The 23,302-nt window shown below is 32.3% G+C and overlaps 1 pseudogene; it reads right to left on the reverse strand.

Annotated features, from left to right (window-relative positions):
* Positions 1-18,345: 18,345 nt before the first annotated feature.
* On the reverse strand, positions 18,346-18,928 carry LOC127545876 (translationally-controlled tumor protein homolog; annotated as a pseudogene).
* Positions 18,929-23,302: the final 4,374 nt, after the last annotated feature.

Consider the following 23,302-nt stretch of genomic DNA (forward strand, 5'->3'; position numbering starts at 1 on the left):
ATAGTTTTGCCAAATTCCTTATATGACACAAATATAGTGCTGATACCCCAAAATAGGAAGAGTCAATATAGAAGAAAAAATTATAGAGCAATTTCTCTAATGAAAATTGATGTAAAATCTTAAACAAAAATTTATCAAAGATTACAGCAATTTGTTAATAAAGCAACACACTTTGATCAAGTGGGATTTATATCAGAATTTCAGGAATGGTTCATATAAAAAACTACCAGCATGGTTGACCATATCAGTAATAAAACTAACAGAAATCATATGATAATCTCAATAGATGCAGAAAAAGATTCTAACAAGATACATTCCTGTTAAAAACACCAATTAGCATAGCAATAGCTTATGTTTTCCTTAAAATGATAAGTAGCATGTACCTAAACCAATCAGAAAACATATTTATAATGGGGAGAAACTAGACACATTCCCATTAATATCAGAGATGAAATAAGGATGCCTATTTTTACCACTATTATTCAATATTGCGCTAGAAATGTTGGCTTAAGCAATAAGAAAAGAAAAAAAAATTAAGGGATTCAAGTAGGCAATGAGGAGAAAAAACTATCCTTACTTGAAGATTAAATGATAGAATAAAGAATTATTTAAAAATCTACTTGAAACAATTAACAGCTTTAGAAAAGTTATTAAATATAAAATAAACTCACACAAATCATCAACATTTCTATATGTTGTTAATGAAGCCCAGTAGCAGGAGATAGAAAAAGAAATTCCATTTTCCAAAATAAAAAAAAAAGTGTGAATCAAATAAAATATGTGTGTGTGCCTACCAGCCAAGACAAATCCTGGAACTATATGAACACAATTACAAAACACTTTTCACACAAATAAAGTGACAATTTCATTTAATGCAAAATGACCAGCTTTGATTTCATTAAATTAAAAAGGGTTTACACAAACAAAACCAAGCAGCCAAGATTAGACGGGAAGTAGAAACTTGTGAAGGGGGAAAAAAAAATATCCAGTTTTTTTTTTTTTTCTGATAAAGCTCTAATTTAGAAAAGCTATTAAGAATTGAGACAAATTTATAAAAAAAAAATACAAGTTATTCCTCTATTGATAACCGGCAAAAGGATATGAACAGACACTTTTCAGATTAAAGAAATTTAAGTCATTTATAATCACATAAAATAAAATGCTCTAAACTGCTATTGATTAGAGAAATGAAAATTAAGATCACTTTGAGGTACCACTTCACATTTTTCAGCTGGGCTAAGATTATAGAAAAAGATAATGGTAAATGTTAGAGGAGATGTGAACAAATGGTACATTAATGCATTATTGGTGGAGTTGTGAAATGATCCAACCATTGCGGAGAGCTATTTGGAACTATGCACTGCTATAAACCTGTGTATACCCTTAGATTCAGCAGTGTCACTATTTGGTCTGTACCCTAATAAATCATAAAAGAGAGACAAGGATACACACACACACACACACACACACACACACACACACACACATACAAAAACATTTGTTGCAACTCTTTTTGTGATGGCAAATAATTCAAAAATGAGTTGATGTCCATCATGTGAGAAATGGTTGAAAAATATTTTGATAAGATACAACATCCATTCCTATTAAAAGCACCAGTTAGCATAGGAATAAAGGATGTTTTCCTTAAAATGATAAGTAGCATCTACCTAAACCAATTAGCAAGCATTTTGCTTACGAAAGCAATAATTCATGTAAAAATGAAGTGTTTCTCTAATACAGGCTTCATCTCTCATATTTATGAAGAAATAAGTGGAATTTATGCAAGACATATTATCCTACTAAAAATAATGAACCAGGATGGTTTTAGAAAGGCCTGGAAAATTAGATGAACTGATGCTCAGAGAAACAAGTAGAACCAGGAAAACACTTACAAAGAATAGCAAAATTGTGCAAAGATCAATTATGACAGACTTGCTTCTTCTCAGTGGTTCAGTGAATCAAGGCAATCCCAATAAATTTGGGTCGGAAAATGTCACCTGCATCCAAAGACAGAACAATGAAGACTGAATGTAAATCAATACTGCTATTTTCACTTTTTTCTTTTTGCATCTTTTTTTCCCTTTTTTCTGATTTTTCTTTCCCACCAAGATTCATAACTAAATTAGAAAAAAAAAGTACATGTATAACTAAAAAATGTTGATTTTACATGTAAGTGGGGAAAATAAAAATAAGATGCCAAAATGAAAACTTCCAACAATAGTATAACCAATTTCCAAAGCGCCCATATCAAGGAGAAAATATTGCAAATAGTCAGAAAGAAACAATCCGAGTATCATTGATCCACAGTTTGGAGAACATAAGATTTATCAGCTTCTACATTAAAGGATTGGAGGGCTTGGAATATGATGTTCCAGAAGCCAAAGGAGCTGGGATTTTAACTAAGAATCATCTACCCATCAAAACTGAAAGGAAAACAGATATTCAATGAAGTAGAGGACTTTTACACATTCCTGATGAAAGGACTAAAGCTAAATAAAAAATCTGACTTTTAAATACTAATTCCAAGTGAAATATAAAAAGATTAACATGGGGAAAATAAGGGATTTAATAATGGGAAACTGTTGACATTCCCACATGTGAAAATTATATTTGTAACTCAAGAGAACCTTCTCATTATTTGGGCAATTAGAAATATATTGAGTTGAATATGATGAGATAATACCTTTAAAAATAAAACTAAGAATTAGAAAAAAAAGAATGTCCTTCGAGATAGGGAAAGGGGGAGTTAAGTTTGGGTTAAATTATCTCACATAAGAGAGGCAAGAGTCATTTCTGTAGAGGAATAGATGGGGGAATGTGACAGGAAACACTTGCACCTCACTGGAGGTTGGCTCAATTCTCAGTGAAATTGGCTCAAAGAGAGAATAACTTACATATTTAACTTGGCACAGAAATCTATTTCATCTCATGGGAAAGTAGGAGGGGAAGGAAATAAGAGAATAAGGGTCATAATGTAAGGGAGGATGGATTTGGGCAAGCAATCATAAGACACATAACACTATTAAGGAAAAAGTGGGTAAAAGGAGAGAGATTATAATAAACAGGAGCAAAATTAGAAAAGAAGGAAATATAATTAGCAATAATACATGTAAAAATGAAGTGTTTCTCTAATATAGGCCTCATCTCTCATATCCATAAAGAAATAAGTGAAATTTGTGCAAGAAAAATACACATACACAATATCTTTCGCAAATTGACAAATGATCAAAATACAGTCAGTTTTCAGATGAAGGAAAAAAAGCTATCTATAGACATATATGTTAAAATGATATAAATCACTATTGATTGGAAAAATGCAATTTAAAACATTACAGGTATTGTATCACATCTATGAGACTGGCTAATAGGACAGAACAGGAAAATGATATGTTGTAGCTGGATATAGGAAAATTGAGACATTTACGCAACATTGGTGAGGTTGTAAACAGATTCAACCATTATGAAAAACAATTTCCAATTATAGCCAAATATTTATAGCAATTCTTTTCTGATGGTAATGTATTGAAAATTGAGGCAATGCCCATGAATTGGAGAATGGCTGATCAATTTGTGCTGTACGATTGTGATAGAATACTATTGTGATATGAGAAATAATAAGCTTGACACTCTTAGAAAACTTGCATGAACTGATACAAAATGAAATCAGTAGAACCCAGAAAAGAGTTTAACAGCAATATTGTAAGATGGTCAACTAAATGCTTAGTTATTCTAAGCAATACAATGATTCAAGACAACTCTTAAGAGACTTATGTTTAAAAACATGCTATTCCTCCCCAGAGAAAAAAATTATGGTGTCCGAATTCAGATTGAAATATATTTTTATTAAAACATACTTTATTTTTCTTGGGCTTTTATTTTGGTTTGTTTTTTACAACATGACTAACATGAATATATTTTACATGATTATATATGGATAGCCTAAAAAAATTAAAAACTATTCACATATCCATTGATCAATTTTGGAAATTTGTTGTGTTTGTATAATTTTTGTGTAATTAACATGGAATGAAACTGAGTCAATGTAAGGTGTTCATAGTTATTCGGTCTATCAAAGACAATGCTGAAATTCTAACATTCTAATCTTGCTTTTGCAATTTTAATTATCTATCAACAGAAGTATAACAGTTTATTTTTGAAATACATTTTAAAACATAGAACAGCTCATTTATCTAAAAGCTGTCACACTTAAATCTGAGTTTCCGCTTAAAAAGTAAATGATTTATTTTAGCAATATCTGATTAGATCTTTCCAAAATGAACTGTATGCTTTTATGAAAAAAGAAATAATAATAATGAAGATGGGCTGTATCAGAGAAAAAAAATGACAAAATCTTTATAAACTGATGTAAAGTGAAGTGAGAACAGAGAGATGATGCACATAGTAATAACAAAATGGTATTGATGGCTAACTATGAAAGACTTTGCTACTCTAATAAATACAATGAAACAAGAAAATTCCAGAAGATTCAGAAACACACACACACACACACACACACACACATTTCTGGAGAGAAAACTGATCAGTTGAATGCAAACAAATATCATTTTCTCATTTTTTGACATTTTTTTAGTATTATAGCTAATAGGAAAATTAATTTTGCATTTCACATGTATAAATATATAATTAATATGATTTTGCTTCTTTTCTTATGGGTGGAAAAAGGAAATGATTTGGAAGTTAAATCAAACAAAGAAAATTACATCAAAAATATTTGTATATATTATCTAAAAAAAAATTAGAAGCCTTTCTCATAAGTGCAACATGGATGACCATTTGTTATCACAATTATTTAGATAAAAATATATTGAAAAATACATGAATAAAAATAAATTTAAAAATAGATAAAAACATTTATTATAAAGCACATTACATACAACATCTCATTTGATTCCCACAACAAACCTTTGAAATAGGTGCAAGTATTATCCTCATTTTATACTGGAAGAAACTGAGATAGAGAAAGATTGTTTTATTGGTGGTTGGACAGAAAGTAAATCTATGGGAAATTTGAACTCAGGTCCTCCTCATTTCAATTGGTTATTTCTAGTTCCTGTTACTTAATTTCATCTATTAGAGTCTAGGAAAAATCATTATGTATAAATAGGGAACACAAAAATTCTTTCTAATGTGATCAGAAGTTTTTAAATCATCATTATTATTTAATATAGTTAAAATAATTTTGATAATATGAAAGTAAAAATTTTAAGAATAAATATAGGGGGACTTCCGGTTAAGATGGCAGAGAGGAGGCTCACAGCTGCATAAGCTCCATGCTTTCTCTCACTATCCATTTCATTACAAGCCTCTGAATCAATGCTTGACTGAAAAAAAAAAAAAAAAACCCCACAAATAGTTACCAAGAGAAGCCATCCTTGAGATTCGCCAAGAAAGGTCTGTCTTTACTGGAGGGCTGGGACGATTTTAGATCGGGTGCAGGTGGCGGGCAGCGGCAGTGAGAACACGGGAGCAGAGCGGAGAGGGGGTGGGTAGTGATCGCAGCCGTCTCTGCGGGGAGAGCTTCGCTACAGGTTTGGATACTTTGCTCCGGCAGTAAGTCAGCAGCCCAGCAGAGAAGCTAAAAACACCGGGGCTGAAGAATACAACCCCAAACAGCTGGAGTCTCTCGGGACCTGGCCGCCCCCCCCATACCCCCCCACAGTGACTCAGCACGCTCTGGGATCTCAGAGCGCAGGCGCACACAGTCCTGCTAGTGCCTCACTGCTGCCCCCTGCAGTCTGTAGAGGAAGCTCGATAACATACCCAGCCCCTCCCCCAAAGAAAGACTCCAGTTTTTTCTGTTTTTCTTTGGTAGTTTGTCTCTGATTATTAGACAGAATGAGCAAGAAGCTGAAGAGGACTTTAACCCTTGACAGCTTCTACACAGATAGAGAGCAGACTCTAAATCCTGAGGAGACTAAAAACAGACTGTCTCCAGGTGAATCCCCAAAGGAGGAGATCATCTGTTCCTCAGCACAGATGAACTTCATAGAAGTAATTAAAAAGGCTCTCACAAGGGAGCTAGAAGAAAAATGGGGAAAGCAGAGTGAGGCTTGGCAAAAGGAGAGGGAAGCTTGGGAAAAGGAGAGGGAGGCTTGGCAAAAGAGCCTGGAGAAAGTTAAAGAGAGAGTGGATAGAGAAGTAAAATCCTTGAAAAATAGGATTAGTGAACTGGAAACAGAAAACAGCTCTCTAAAAAACAAAATTGGCGAAATGGAAAAAAAATTCCACAGAACAAAAGAACTCAATTGGACAATTAGAAAAAGATTTTAAAAAAGTGAGTGAAGAAAATACTTCACTGAAAATCAGAATTGAACAAGTGGAATTGAATGACTCGAGGAGACAAAAGAATCAGTCAAGCAAATCCAAAAAAATCAAACAATGGAGAAAAATGTGAAATACCTTCTGGGGAAGAAAACAGACCTGGAAAAAAGATCCAGGAGAGACAATCTGAGAATCATTGGACTTCCAGAAAAACATGATGAAAAAAAGAGCCTGGACACTATTTTCCAGGAAATTATCAAAGAGAACTGCCCAGAAGTCATAGGAACAGAGGAAAAAATAAACATTGAAAGGATTCATCGATCACCCACTGAAAGGGATCCTAAAATCAAAACACCAAGGAATATAGTGGCCAAATGCCAGAACCCTCAGACGAAGGAAAAAATACTGCAAGCGGCTAGAAAAACCCAATTCAAGTATCAAGGAGCCACAATAAGGATCACCCAGGATCTGGCAGCATAAACATTAAAAGATCGAAGGGCCTGGAATATGATATTCCGAAAGGCTAAGGAACTTGGTATGCAACCAAAAATAACTTACCCAGCGAGAATGAGCATCTTTTTCCAGGGAAGAAGATGGACATTCAACGAAGTAAGCGAATTTCATCTATTTCTGATGAAAAAGCCAGAACTTAACAAAAAGTTTGATCTACAAATATAGAACTCAAGAGAAATCTAAAAAGGTAAAGATTAATCCTGGGAACTATATTTTGACTATATAGATGTATAAAGAATACATGTATACCTTGTTCTAGAAATTGATGTGGAAAGGACATTGTATCAGAAAAAGGGTAAAGTGGGGGTAGTACATCTCATGAAGAGGCATAGGAAACCTATTATATCTGAGAGAAAGAATGGAGGGGGATGAATATAGTGGGTATCTTACTGCCTTCAGAATTGGCTTTAAGTGAAAAATCTTAAGACATATTCAATCTATGGTGAAACTTCTCCCACCTCATTGAAAAGTGAGAAGGGAAAAGTGAAAAGGGGAAGGAATAAGCTAAGCGGAAGGGAATACGGGAACTGGGAGGGAAAGGGGTAAGATAGGGGGAGGAACTCTAAGGTGGGGGGAGGGATACTAAAAAGGGAGGGCTGTGAGAAGCAAGTGGTGCTCACAAGCTTAATACTGGGAAGGGGGGAAAGGGGAAAGAAGGGAGAAAAGCATAAACCGGGGTTAACAAGATGGCAAGTAATACAGAATTGGTCATTCTAACCATAAACGTGAACGGGGTAAACTCCCCCATAAAGAGGAAGCGGTTAGCAGAATGGATTAAAAGCCAGAATCCTACAATATGTTGTTTACAGGAAACACACCTGAAGCGGGGAGATACATGCAGGTTAAAGGTAAAAGGTTGGAGCAAAATCTACTATGCTTCAGGTGAAGTCAAAAAAGCAGGGGTAGCCATCCTGATCTCAGATCAAGCTAAAGCAAAAATTGATCTAATTAAAAGAGATAAGGAAGGGCACTATATCTTGCTAAAGGGTAGCATGGATAATGAAGCACTATCTATATTAAACATATATGCACCAAGTGGGGTAGCTTCCAAATTCTTAAAAGAGAAACTAAGAGAGCTGCAAGAAGAAATAGACAGTAAAACTATAATAGTGGGAGATCTTAACCTTGCACTCTCAGAATTAAATAAATCAAACCACAAAATAAATAAGAAAGAAGTCAAAGAGGTAAATAGAATAGTAGAAAAGTTAGATATGATAGATCTCTGGAGAAAATGTAATGGAGACAGAAAGGAATACACTTTCTTTTCAGCAGTTCATGGAACCTATACAAAAATTGACCATATATTAGGACATAAAAACCTCAAACTCAAATGCAGTAAGGCAGAAATAGTAAATGCATCCTTTTCAGACCACGATGCAATGAAAATTACGTTCAACAAAAAACCAGGGGGAAGTAGACCAAAAAATAATTGGAAACTAAATAATCTCATACTAAAGAATGATTGGGTGAAACAGCAAATCATAGACATAATTAATAACTTCACCCAAGAAAACGATAATAATGAGACATCATACCAAAATGTATGGGATGCAGCCAAAGCGGTAATAAGGGGAAATTTCATATCTCTAGAGGCCTATTTGTATAAAATAGAGAAAGAGAAGGTCAATGAATTGGGTTTGCAACTAAAAATGCTAGAAAAGGAACAAATTAAAAACCCCAGTCAAACACTAAACTTGAAATTCTAAAAATAAAAGGTGAGATCAATAAAATTGAAAGTAAAAAAACTATTGAATTGATTAATAAAACTAAGAGTTGGTTCTATGAAAAAACCAACAAAATAGACAAACCCTTAGTAAATCTGATTAAAAAAAGGAAAGAGGAAAATCAAATTGTTAGTCTTAAAAATGAAAAGGGAGAACTCACCACTAACGAAGAGGAAATTAGAGCAATAATTAGGAGTTACTTTGCCCAACTTTATGCCAATAAATTCGACAACTTAAATGAAATAGAAAAATACCTCCAAAAATATAGCTTGCCCAAACTAACAGAGGAAGAAGTAAATATCCTAAACAGTCCCATCTCAGAAAAAGAAATAGAACAAACTATCAATCAACTCCCTAAGAAAAAATCCCCAAGACCAGATGGATTTACATGTGAATTCTACCAAACATTTAAAGAACAATTAACTGCAATGTTATATAAATTATTTGAAAAAATAGGGATTGAAGGAGTCCTACCAAACTCCTTTTATGACACAGACATGGTACTGATACCTAAACCAGGTAGGCTGAAAACAGAGAAAGAAAATTATAGACAAATCTCCCTAATGAATATTGATGCTAAAATCTTAAATAAAATATTAGCAAAAAGATTACAGAAAATTGTCACCAGGATAATACACTATGACCAAGTAGGATTTATACCAGGAATGCAGGGCTGGTTCAATATTAAAAAAACTATTAGCATAATTGACTATATCAATAACCAAACAAACAAAAACCATATGATCATCTCAATAGATGCAGAAAAAGCATTTGATAAAATCCAACATCCATTCCTAATAAAAACACTTGAGAGCATAGGAATAAATGGACTTTTCCTTAAAATAGTCAGGAGCATCTATTTAAAACCATCAGTAAGCATCATATGCAATGGGGAAAAACTGGAACCTTTCCCAGTAAGATCTGGAGTGAAGCAAGGTTGCCCACTATCACCATTATTATTTAATATCGTATTAGAAACACTAGCCTCGGCAATAAGAGTCGAGAAAGATATTAAAGGAATTAGAGTAGGCAATGAGGAAACCAAACTATCACTCTTTGCAGATGATATGATGGTATACCTAGAGAACCCCAGAGATTCTACTAAAAAGCTATTGGAAATAATTCATAATTTTAGCAAAGTAGCTGGCTACAAAATAAATCCCCATAAATCCTCAGCATTTTTATACATCACCAACAAAACCCAACAGCAAGAGATACAAAGAGAAATTCCATTCAGAATAACTGTTGATACCATAAAATATTTGGGAATCTATCTACCAAAGGAAAGTCAGGAATTATATGAGCAAAATTATAAAAAAGTCTCCACACAAATAAAGTCAGACTTAAATAATTGGAAAAATATTAAGTGCTCTTGGATCGGCCGAGCGAACATAATAAAGATGACAATACTCCCTAAACTAATCTATTTATTTAGTGCTATACCAATCAGACTTCCAAGAAAATATTTTATTGATCTAGAAAAAATAACAACAAAATTCATATGGAACAATAAAAAGTCGAGAATCTCAAGGGAATTAATGAAAAAAAAATCAAATGAAGGTGGCCTAGCTGTACCTGATCTAAAATTATATTATAAAGCAGCAGTCACCAAAACCATTTGGTATTGGCTAAGAAATAGATTAGTTGATCAGTGGAAAAGGCTAGGTTCACAAGACAGAATAGTCAACTATAGCAATCTAGTGTTTGACAAACCCAAAGCCCCTAACTTCTGGGAAAAGAATTCATTATTTGATAAAAAACTGCTGGGATAATTGGAAATTAGTATGGCAGAAATTAGGCATGGACCCACACTTAACACCATATACCAAGATAAGATCAAAATGGGTCTATGACCTAGGCATAAAGAACGAGATTATAAATAAATTAGAGGAACATAGAATAGTTTATCTCTCAGACTTGTGGAGGAGAAAGAAATTTGTGACCAAAGATGAACTAGAGACCATTACTGATCACAAAATAGAAAATTCTGATTACATCAAATTAAAAAGCCTTTGTACAAATAAAACTAATGCAAACAAGATTAGAAGGGAAGCAACAAACTGGGAAAACATTTTCACAGTTAAAGGTTCTGATAAAGGCCTCATTTCCAAAATATATAGAGAACTGACTCAAATTTATAAGAAATCAAGCCATTCTCCAATTGATAAATGGTCAAAGGATATGAACAGACAATTTTCAGAGGATGAAATTGAAACTATTACCACTCATATGAAGAGTGTTCCAAATCATTATTGATCAGAGAAATGCAAATTAAGACAACTCTGAGATACCACTACACACCTGTCAGATTGGCTAAGATGACAGGAAAAAATAATGATGAATGTTGGAGGGGATGCGGGAAAACTGGGACACTGATGCATTGCTAGTGGAACTGTGAACGAATCCAACCATTCTGGAGAGCAATCTGGAATTATGCCCAAAAAAATTATCAAATTGTGCATACCCTTTGATCCAGCAGTGTTTCTATTGGGCTTATATTCCAAAGAAATACTAAAGGGAAAGGGACCTGTATGTGCCAAAATGTTTGTAGCAGCCCAGTTTGTAGTGGCTAAAAACTGGAAAATGAATGGATGCCCATCAATTGGAGAATGGCTGGGTAAATTTTGGTATATGAATGTTATGGAATATTATTGTTCTGTAAGAAATGACCAGCAGGATGAATACAGAGAGGACTGGCGAGACTTACATGAACTGATGCTAAGTGAAATGAGCAGAACCAGGAGATCATTATACACTTCGACAACGATATTGTATGAGGACATATTTTGATGGAAGTGGATTTCTTTGACAAAGAGACCTGAGTTTCAATTGATAAATGACGGACAAAAGCAGCTACACCCAAAGAATGAACACTGGGAAACGAATGTGAACTATCTGCATTTTTGTTTTTCTTCCCGGGTTATTTATACCTTCTGAATCCAATTCTCCCTATGCAACAAGAGAACTGTTCGGTTCTGCAAACATATATTGTATCTAGGATATACTGCAACATATCCAACATATAAAGGACTGCTTGCCATCTAGGGGAGGGGGTGGAGGGAGGGAGGGAAAAAAAATCGGAACAGAAATGAGTGTCAATATAAAGTAATTATTAAATAAAAATTTTTAAAAAAGAATAAATATAGGTAGAAAGCAGAGATTAATCTTTGCTGCTGAAATAATGATTTACTTAAAAAAATACCTAATGTTCCCTCAAAAATAAGGTTGAAATAATAAGTTTAAGTGAGCAGGAGGATATCAAATGTCATGAGGCTTTCATACACTACTAAAAAGCAACAGAAAGATTTTTAATGAAACTATAGAATGCATATTTGCTATATATATATATATATATATATGTAAGTTCATATTAGTATTTTTCAAAGATAAAGAAAAAATATCAATTCTTTAATATTAAGCTATGCAAATATAATTAAAAGTAATTTGAAAATCAATCAAATGATTAAAGGAGCATTATTTTTTTAAACAATCCATTTTAAAAAATCTGGCAAAAGAAATTATCAAGAATCTTCAAGAGAATGATGAGGGAAATAAATAAAAATGGAGAAAGTTTAATACTATTAGTTCTCAAATTTATGCATAAGGTGATCATCACTAAAAGCATTAAATATTAGGTAATTTTTTTTAGAGATTAGGCAGTGGAATAAACTAGAGTAAGAAAATCTCTTCAAGTAAGCATATTAATATTTCATTTCATAAACCCCAGAATATAAACTAAGGGAAATAATCATATTTGACTTCCCTGCTCTCAAAGTAAAACTACTTAGGTAAAATCAAGAAGAAATTAGATCTTAGACACATATCTTTTCCATATACCAAAATAAACCAGAAATTAACTAAACATGAAATCAGTTCATACAATATGGAAGAGAAATAATGATTTCTTCACAACTATATAATTCATAGAATGTTGACCTAAAGAATAGAGATGATTATAAAAGATGAGGTGAATAATTTTCATTAGATAGAATTAAACACATTTTTTCTTCAAGCAAAATAAATGGCATATTCGTGAATAGGAAAACAATTGCGGAAATATATATAATAATGGTCTAATATTTAAGAAAAATAAGACTACGTCATTGGGTAAATGGTCCAAGTTTATTATGAAATAATTGTCAAATAAATAGGTAGTAACTATTGAAACATATAAAATGCTCTAAATCATTAAGCACACAATGCAAATTAAGCAAAAAATGCTAAACACACTTGGAGTTTCCTTCTCAATATTTAGACTATACCTATGAAACCTATATACTTTCTCAGGATCTTCTTATACCTATAGAATTTTTCAAGATGATCATGGGGGAAAATAACAAATGTTGGAGAGAATGGGTACAATATTCACTGATACACTATTTTTGTAATGTTGTTTGGTTCAACTATTTTTGAATATAATTTTAGAACTACATCTAAAGTCATTAAACTGTACATTCTCTTCATTCCAATGCTACCTTTGGATATAAATGTCAAGTATATCAAACAAAGGGAAAAAAAATATATGCAGAAACAGAATGAAAGCATGGCAATCAACAGGGACATGCCTAAACTATTGTGGTGTTTTATATATATTAGAGTACTGTTGTGCCATAATAAATGTTGAGGATAATGAATGTAGAACATAGAAACACTTATATAAAGTTATAAAGATTGAAATGAGCATGGATAAAAGAACAATATACATGATTATAACAATAATCTGAAAAAAATTTGAAAGGAAAAAGTAGATTTTTCAAAGTAGATTAATCCAATATATCTCCTATCTTTTGACCCAGAGGCAATGAACTTAAGATGCAGGACAAGAGATGCATTCTTAGTCATGCCAAGTATATTCATTTATTTTGACAATTGATACATAATTATGGCAGCAGAGAGTGATGGGATGGGAATGATCATTTTGAGGATAGTAATAGATGCACTAAAAGATAATCAATAACTTTTAAATTTAAAAAAATGAAATCAAAAATAAAGAATGCATCAAAGAGAACATTTTAATATTATTCTTCATAAAAATCAGTTTTAGATATATACATATAAAACATGATTAATACTTATTGTATATGTTCTACTGATAATTATCTATGAATATATGTGTTAGCATGAATATGTGCATACTGACACATACATGTTTCTATACAAAAATGTTATGTTCTTTTTTCATAATTCTTCATCCAAAACTTTCTTTTGATCTATTGTCCAGAAGTTTGAGAGCAACACTCATGCTGTAGATAAGTTTTCTATTTGGAGCAGCTAGGACAGCTAGAACAGTTTAAATGAACTGAAAGTACCAGACAAGTCCATGTATAACAATTATGTTCTGGATTTTGATCTTTTTTCTTTATCAAACTCTTGTCATTATTTTATTCCAGACAAACTGAAAGTCATTTCAGTGGAAGGTCTATACATATAGGCAAGGAAACTTAGACTTAATCACTAGACAGTAAGTCTACAGAACAGTGTCCTTAGATTACCAGATTGAATCTTATGATCTCTTCCTTTTAAAATAATAATAATAAAATGAAATCTGTGGTGACAGTATAAGATACATCATGATAGGCTAAAATTTATGTTTAAATAAATGTTTTATTTGCAAATTTGGAGGTTTTGTTTAGTCTCCGATGCTTACAAAGAAAAGCCCAGTTTACATGTGAGTTATTGCAAAAATGTTTAGGCACGGTTATATTTTATGAAGGAGGCCTCTGAGCCCTTGTGTAGGGGTTAGAGCAAGGACAGACAGTTTTTCATGACAAGGTATTAAGGTATCCATTATAACCTTCTGACCATCAAATTACTCACTGTTTGTCATACCATTCTAAATTTACATGGTACCAGGGCCTTAAATGTCAGAATTCCCGTTATAACTTAGACTCTCGTGTCTTTAATTAATGCTTCATGTTCATGTTATGGTTATTTAGAATTTGCTGAAATCCCCAGAGCCATAAATTTCTTTTACAGGTCTTTGCGGTATGAACTTTAACAAAACAGCTATAAAGGGGTAATAGGCAAGGACAGTATATCACACAAAAGCAGAGGTAAAAAAAGAGGAAGGAGGGAATATTTTGCAAACAGATTAAAAGGCTTTGTCTTTGTCAAGGGGTTTGAGAGAGGAACAAATTGGACATAAAAGCTCAGGCAAGAGTATATCCTTTGTGCGTTGTAATGAGGTGTCAATTGTCTGCCATACAGGTTTAGCTAAATTTAATTTATTTCAGGTCAGTGAAAGTATATCAAGTACCTACTGTGTGTTCTGTACTATTTTGCTTTTATTAAAAAAGTAGAAAAGCTAACAAGTTCTCTGCCCTCTGGGAGCTATTAGTTTAGTCAGGGGACAATATTTGGAATCATAATATGAAATGAGTCTAAAACTGGACAAAATATAGTTAGGTGTTGTCATGTGTCTATAAATTATAAGCTTATATTGTTTCTCAACAAGGAGAGAGGTAAGTGTGCATCAGAGTTGTCAGTTGTCAGGTTCAGCTTCAGGAAGAAGAAAGATTTGAGAGGGATCTTTAAGCATCAAAAAGATATAGATAGATAGGGGAAAAGAAGGAAGGGGAATTTCAAAAAACATGATTTTAGTGTGAAAAAAGATACACATTGGAAATAAATAGAAGATAAAATTGGAAGAAACACAATACTTAGAAAAAAAAATAATGGACTGGAATCAGAGAACTTGAGTTGAAACCTCAGCTTTTTCACTTAGTACTTTTGTGGCCTTAGGCAAGTTGTTCAAGCTGTTGGTGCCTTTGTATCCTCCTCAGTAAAAAGGTTTTGAGTTGAATGTCCTCTAAATTGTCTCCTAGCTCAAAATCTCTGATGTTTACATAAAGTACACTGCATTATAATTACAGAGAGCATTGAATGACAATATGTAGCTTGGGCTCCATTTAAAAGGGGCTAAGAAACTAATATAAACTCTAGATGAAAGAATCAAGATGTTATGAATATGGCATTTTAAGATCACATTTCAAAGTTGCTGAGGCTTCTTCTATAATAATGCTAGGAGATTGGATGGATATGGGATCAGAGAGCACCAAAAAGTCCCCTATTTTTAGGTAACCTATAAATATGGCCTTAATTATTGAAGCTCTAAATGTCCAATAATACTCTACTAGAGGAATTGCAATATATTCATTTTGAATATATATGTGTATACACATGTATACACATATGTACTTATAAAATCTCTTTGTCACATATAGAACATAATGTTAAATATGTTTCACTTAAAGCAAATGACAATTCACATATTTTCCTTGGAAAAAACTCACAAAGGAGTTGTCAGTGTTGTTTTTATCATATGCCTATGGCAACTGGAAATATTTCAAGAGATTTAATCATTCCAACATATGGTACCCACAAAGGCCACAAATAAAATAATTACCCTGAAGATTATTATAATTTATATGTTAACATGAGTTGCAGAGAATAAAAAACAAGCAAATGTACATTTAATAAGATCTTCCAAATCAAGTTGAGTTTTTCTTGATCAGATGTGGCCAAAAGAGACCAGAAACTGTCTTAGTCAGCAAATACTTTGATCTCCTTGACAAGCAAAAAAATATGACAAACAAGTAAGTACCAATTTAGAAAACAAGTTCATTCACTAAACAGAAGAATGGAGGAAGATTAAAAGTAATGCTCTAGTCTGCAAAAAGCTTAATTTGAGAATCATCTCAAAATGGCAATGAGGCTATCACATTTTGAATATAAGGCTAAAGTCCCAGCTGTGGCATAAGAGGAAGTAGAAATAGCATTTTAAAATATATGTAAAGCTTTTTCTTTGTTAAAGGGGAAGGTTTGGAAAAGTAATTATTATGAAATCAAAATTGTATGAAAAACAGAACTTAACATTTCTTTAAAATAAACACAAATAGAAATTATAGCAATTAGGAAAACAGCCACAAAAAAAAAAAAAAGATGAATTGTTTTAGGTGGTGGGTGAGTAAGGAGTAGAAGTTTTAGCCTGCAAAATATAGGTCATGAAGATTAATTCTTATTCCTAGAAAAAGTTTAGAAATTATAATTTTAAAAAGTTATGAGCATTAAGAAATTTATAGGCAGCATTGCTTCACCAATGCTAGATCATGCCGAAGTACTTTTGCTTTCTAATTTTGTTTTTCTTGTAGGGTTCCTAAATTGGTAGAGAAAAGGATTGTTTCAGCTATATTACATATCCAGATTTCAGCAAAGCATTTGTCAGTGACTTGTAAGTTGTTCTTGATGACAAGATGGAGAAGTGAAAGTTGGCTACTTCTGAATTTAGCTGAAATAATAATTAGTTGATTAAGCAGACAAAAAGTAGTTGATAAAATGTCAGTGAAAGGGTAGGTATCTACTATCTCTAGACCTTTGATAATAACAATTTTATCATTGCCTTAGAAGAAGACATAAATGGCATATGGAAATTTGCAGATGTCATAATAATGGGAGAATAGCTAAAATAGTGAATAATGTAGTTGGGAATGTGTGTGTAATTTAAATTACACACACATTCCCAACTACATTATATATATATATATATATATTATATATATATACAGAAAGAGAGAGAGAGAGGGAGGGAGGGAGTTAAGTAGGGATACATATAAAGTTCTCATTTGTATATAAATTTTCATCATCACCCAATTATATATTCCACCAGCTTTATATTATTAGACCATTTGATGAATATGCAATCTATTTTTTCATGCAAGTCATTGATAAAAATGTGGAATAAAACATAATTCCACATTATTTTTGGAATAAAGTCCAAACTACATATTGTAATGAACAAGACCTTCCACAACTTTCCCCTTTATTATTCTGATATTATTTTCCCTGTTTCTTCTACAGAAACCTTGTTCAACTTATCTTAGTCTTGTATTCTATATGTATGGCCAGTTCTTCTCCAATAAAGGAAACTAAAATATACTTCACTTATTTTCTATGTCCTATACTTCTCCCCCCAGCCCCCCAGAATCTCAGTTAAGTCTTATCCTCTCTGAAATATCTTCCCAGATTGTTTCATTCATAGATCCCTATTCTGCTAAATTCCTGCACTGCCTATTAATTGTCTGCCTTCTTTGTTTAAAACCTAGACTTAGATGTCATTTATCTTCACTGTGAGTATCCTATCACTTCAAATTAACTCCAGACTCTTTGTAGACAAAGACCATATTATAGACCATGCTGTATTTCTTTATATCTAGGATGTCTTTCACAATTATTTGTATTTGCAATACATTTGTGTTGACTTTTAAGGTCATTATAATGACTGAATTTTTAGCTAACAAGAAAGATAAAATTTAAAAACATAAAGATTTTATTGGCCATGAGAGTTACACTCCTCATCTTGGAGTAGAAAGTAGAGCTTCAAAGTCTGACTATAGATAATCAAACAAAACTAAATGATCCCTAGAATCCATAGGTAGTATGTAACTATATTTGGTATGACAGTTGCAAATGGATTGTGGAGACTAAGCAGTGGTAAACTCTATGCACCGCTTCAGTGTTAACTGGCCATGTGTAGAAGTAGACTATTTGTCCTTGTAAATATGCTACACAAAGTTCATACTTTTAAAGTCATGTGGTTAACGTTATCAATAGATTCCAAACCATATTTCTTTTTTTTTTTGGGGGGGGGAGGGGAGGGAGATTTAGATTCATGCTATTTTAGACAATCTACATGACAGATTTAAAAAAACAACAATGCTTTCACTGGAAATAAATCAAGTTCAAATATAATTGAATAAAACTCAAGGTGACATCAGTCCAAGTTTGTCCAAGTCTTGGTGTTGAGAAAATGATAAAAAGCAGCAGCCAGTTATGACAGGTGATTCAAAGTAATCATTTGAATTTGTAAACATTGCTGTATTTATAAAGCATCCTTAAAGAAAACCATACATACACCATTTTCATCCAAGTCTAAGAGAGCCACCATGACATCTAGATTCATATTTTGACCTATGAAGAACTGATTTTTAAAAAATTTTAATTGAAATTGAAAAATAATTTTAAATTATTAAAGATATGTTTGATTTGTTCTGCATCTCCCTTCATAAAAAGTTTTACTCTATCTGGCTTGTGTTCTTCAAGTCTGCTTTTGATTAATTTCATGTAGTCCTTGATATATTTTTATAGGATTTATTTGAAGGAGGGGAAGTATAAATGTTTTCTTACTATGCTTACTAATTCTTACTAATTACTGTAATTACCCAGGCATCTGTTACTTCACCCTCAAGACATTCAGCAGAGGCATATACACTGATGAGTGAATCATCATTGGTACTCTCTGTCCTACTGACCATCTTCTACCTCCAGGAACAGCCCATTTGGGTTCTCCTGAATCTTGTAAATGTCAGAGAACATCTAGCCCCATGGCTCATGAGGTCCCACTGGAGGATCATGATAGAGAAATGCGGGACACTGAAGCGGTGGTGCTAGTGCTGTGGAGCTCCAGAGCTCCATCCATATATGAGAGATGCCATCAGAGTAGCACTTGGCTCGGGGTGGGAGGTAGGTGGTGGGGTGAGTGACTGGGTTGAGGTGCACAGAAAAGATCGCATCACCTGCTCCCCAACTTTATATAGATGGCACGTTCCCTCTACTCACTGCCTACCCAGCCCAGTTCCCCAGAGATCATTTCCTGAATTGAATTATATCCCATATTGACTTATGCAGATTATATCTTACACATAGTTCCCTACCAAAATGGAAATTCAAGGAATTATGCCTTATAATTTCCAAAACCAAAGACTGCTACTATTTTTTATTTTTATTTTCCCAAATCAACTGTCTAAATTAGTGGATAGAGAAATTACTCTCATAAGCAATTTAATCAATTAGATTTTAAAAATTAACTCAAAGTTTGAAAATGCAGTTCTAAATAAATATCTGTATACATATATAGGGCTACACGTGTGTTTTTAAAGACCTAAAAGAAAATTTTGCATACACACACACACACACACACACACACACACACACATATATATATTTAAGATATCTGGACTATTAAGATTTTCTGATGTTATTCTATAGTTTACAGGAATATTTGGTGATTTTCAGTCTAAAATAGCAAATGGAAAATAAAAAAAAAAAGACTGATTTTTTTTCTTAAAATAGTGTAATGTTTTATTAAGCTGGTCAATTCCAAAATAGTATTTTGTGATAAAATGATAGGCTTATTGTTTATTATATTTCTCTTTGAAAACAATGTAAGCCTTGGCATGTCTTCACAGTGTAAAGTATCCACTAGCATTCTGATTATAAATTTCAAGTGAAACTGATCGACTTGTATCCTCTTTAAGGGCAGTGGGTATAAGGAGTTACCTGAAATTTCCTTGATTCCAATCATAACACCAAAGAGACAAGGTCTACTGTTGATGGGCAGAATTCAGAACAAAAATGATTTTAATCCAGTCCTTTAAAAGTTTGCTAATCTTTTAATATTAGAAAAAAAACTAGATGCTAAGGAGGTGTTCATCTAGTGGGAATGGCTAAGTGCATTATAATATATGAATATAATGAAATAATACTGTGATGAAACAAATGATTAGTTGCGTGAAACTGAACAATTAGCAGCACTCTATACCTCCTGTTTTTCATCTGTGAAATGTAGAGAGGACTGGGTGTGGGAGGTGCAAGGACATGAAATGAAATCGGTCTACATAAGTTCTTATTGTGATCATTGAACTTGCTTTATTATCATTTTGACAGCTGAATTTCAATATAATTGATTTCCTTCATAAGTATACATATTTTATGTTAAGCATTTAAAAACATGATTCCATGAAGGATCCCAAAGGCTCTACTAGATTGTCAAAGTGTGTCGAGGACACACACACACACAAAAAAAAAAAATAAGAGCTTTTGAAATAGGTAATCCTTAGAGTCCTTCCTAGCTTATGATAACATTATATTATTTCTTTTTTGAAGCCATCTGCTAGTATTTTCTTTGTCATTTTCTGATTCTTTAAGGCATTGTTTGAGCACCCAGACTGTAACATCACTTTTGCTATTAAAAATATTCTTTAGAAACATGGAATAATGAATATATGCATATGTTTATACACATATTATATTATGTGTATATGCACATAATATTTGTATGTGTATCTACTTCCTAACCTAATGAGGAAGTTGTTAACATTTAATATATATATATATATATATAATATTTGTATTTTGTCCAAGTCTGCAGTGTAAAAATAAAAATGATTCAGTAACATATTATAGTTTTGGCAAATGGTGAAATATTCGTTGTTTTTATAGGAAAATATGTTTTAGATACAATAGTTGCTTAAATAAATTCACTGAATGCATATTTCAAATTTTCCTTCCAAAAAAACTAGAAGATATGTGTTAGATGATGGCTTTTACTCTCTATTCCCTCATGTTATTGAATATGTAAAGTTCAAGTATCACAGAAAAAAATGATCTATTTTAAATGCACAAGACTTAGTGTGTAAAAGAGGAAAGAAGTAAATGAAACTGGTTCTTTATTGCAGATTATACAGTATAATGCAATATCATGGATCCGCCTTTTCAGGATGAAGTCTCTACCTATAACCTCACTATTAAAAATGAATGAAGTATCCCTAATTCAGTTGTCCTTCTCAGACATCTGAATTTATTAAACTGTTCTGCCAAGAATATATGCAAATTTTTCAGAAAATCTTTTAACTATAGCTGTGTCTATATGATGCCAAAACATATGGATGAAAGGCAATAACAAGAAAACACAAATGCATGCAAAAAATATTCACACAAACATTTGAATTTATCTAAACAAACAGATCCTTGATTTAAAATGGACCAAACACTAGACAGCTGGTTCAATTTTCAACTCTTCATTAAACTATCAGATAGTATATAGGCATACCCTGAGTCTCAACAAAGGCAGGACCTAATATGATCACAGAAGATATTCTAAGGAATCCATATTTTAAAAGAAAATAAATTAAAAAGTGGAAGAAATTCTTTCACCTTTGTTTCTGAATATTTGGCAAAATGTCTAAGGCATTTAACAACTTCAATGATTTATTTTTTATTCAAAAAGCATAATATTTAATACATCATAGTCTAGTTTATTTGCTTAGAGCTTACTATGAACTTTTAAAATAGTGGTAAGAAGTGGTAAGAAGATAAAATTCATAAAAAATTAAGATTTTTTTAAAAAGTAAAGGCTTCTAAAAGATGGATTTTTAAGAAGCCTTTCAAATACTACATTTCAATTCTTATTGCAATGGATATATAATCTCTTGAATATTACCATTTCTTTCAAAAGCACTCAAAAAAATCTTTATATAATTTCCTTTCTAGACAAATCTTAATCCATTGTTTCTGTAAATGTTCTACAGAAATATATGTAACTCACTAATAGCTTTGTGTTGTGTATGTGTGTGTGTTTCATATGATATTCTGTCCATATGTTATTCTACATTCTCTCTACATTTCATTCCTGTCTATATCCTCCTCTCAATACATATCTTTAATGACATATTTTAGTTTATATTTCATTCACAAGTCATCATTGGTAGAAGATTAATACATATTTATCCTGTGATACATTTTTCAGTTCTGTTTTGGGTCTTACACAGTACTAATTCTTTTAAGATCATGGTGGTCTATGATTAGCAGCCAAATAGTCACTGAGAGAATATAATTGTTTATACGGATAGATTTCTTTTTTGGCACATAAAAAGTTAGAACAACTGACAATGTTATACAATTTCCCTAATGTAACTCAGCCTGATATTCTCTCATAAAATTCTGGACTGAACTCATTGTGTATTTGCATTTCTTTTTTGAATCATATTTACAAAATTGCTATATCAATAGAATGCTCATCCAAATGCATGTCACAATCAGAGTAATATGCATTTTTCAATCAAAGAACTTATAGTTTTACATGGACCTTGAAGCAACAAGAATTATGTAATTCACAAATAGGAAAGTTGAAGAATTATGCCATTTTTAGAAAAATTATTTAGATTTTCTGAAGTAAATTTTCCATGAGAAGAAATCATCTTTTATGACTATCTTCTAAACTTTTGTATTGATGGTGTTTATTCACTTGATAATGAAAATCAAGTTACTTGAATAAATTATCTTTTTGATTATGTCTACTATGAAATCTTGTATAGTTTTAATATATATGTCTGAGACTGCTTTTTGGAGAAAAATATTTAACTTTTAGTATCAATTGAACACAATTGGAGCTGTAAGTCAATTGAATTAGTATGAATATATGTTCTTCAGTCTAGTTAGGTGTCTGTAGTCTGCAGTAGAGAGTCTTTGAACATTTTCCTGCTCAATTTTCATGTTTTCATCAAGATTATTTTTATTACTTGTGCAGATCCTTCACATAGGGATTCATGATACAAAGACACAGATATGAGAGATGCATTGCCATGAGGAACAGAGAGAAACCAATTTGATTCAATAACACAGGGGATGTGGAGTAATATTCAATGAGCCTGATCAGTAGGTTGGATTTAGACTATATTAGGTTTAAAAGCTAAACAGGAGTTATTTTATTAGAGTGGGTTTTGTAGGAATTTCATATGGTGAGGAAAGTTACTGTGGCATCGGTGTATTATAGAGTATAAGGCTGAGAAACTTGAGAGAGGAAGACTGATTGCAAGCGTGGTGCCATATCTAGGCAATAGGTGATGATGCCTGAAATAAGCTTAATGAGAAGAAAAAAGTGAGAGTATTTAGGCCAAAAAGGCAAGATTTGACAACTAATTTTATGTGGTCTGGGAGAGAAATGGAAA

The sequence above is a fragment of the Antechinus flavipes genome, chromosome 1, assembly GCF_016432865.1.
Source record: "Antechinus flavipes isolate AdamAnt ecotype Samford, QLD, Australia chromosome 1, AdamAnt_v2, whole genome shotgun sequence".
In the NCBI taxonomy this organism is placed as follows: domain Eukaryota; kingdom Metazoa; phylum Chordata; class Mammalia; order Dasyuromorphia; family Dasyuridae; genus Antechinus; species Antechinus flavipes.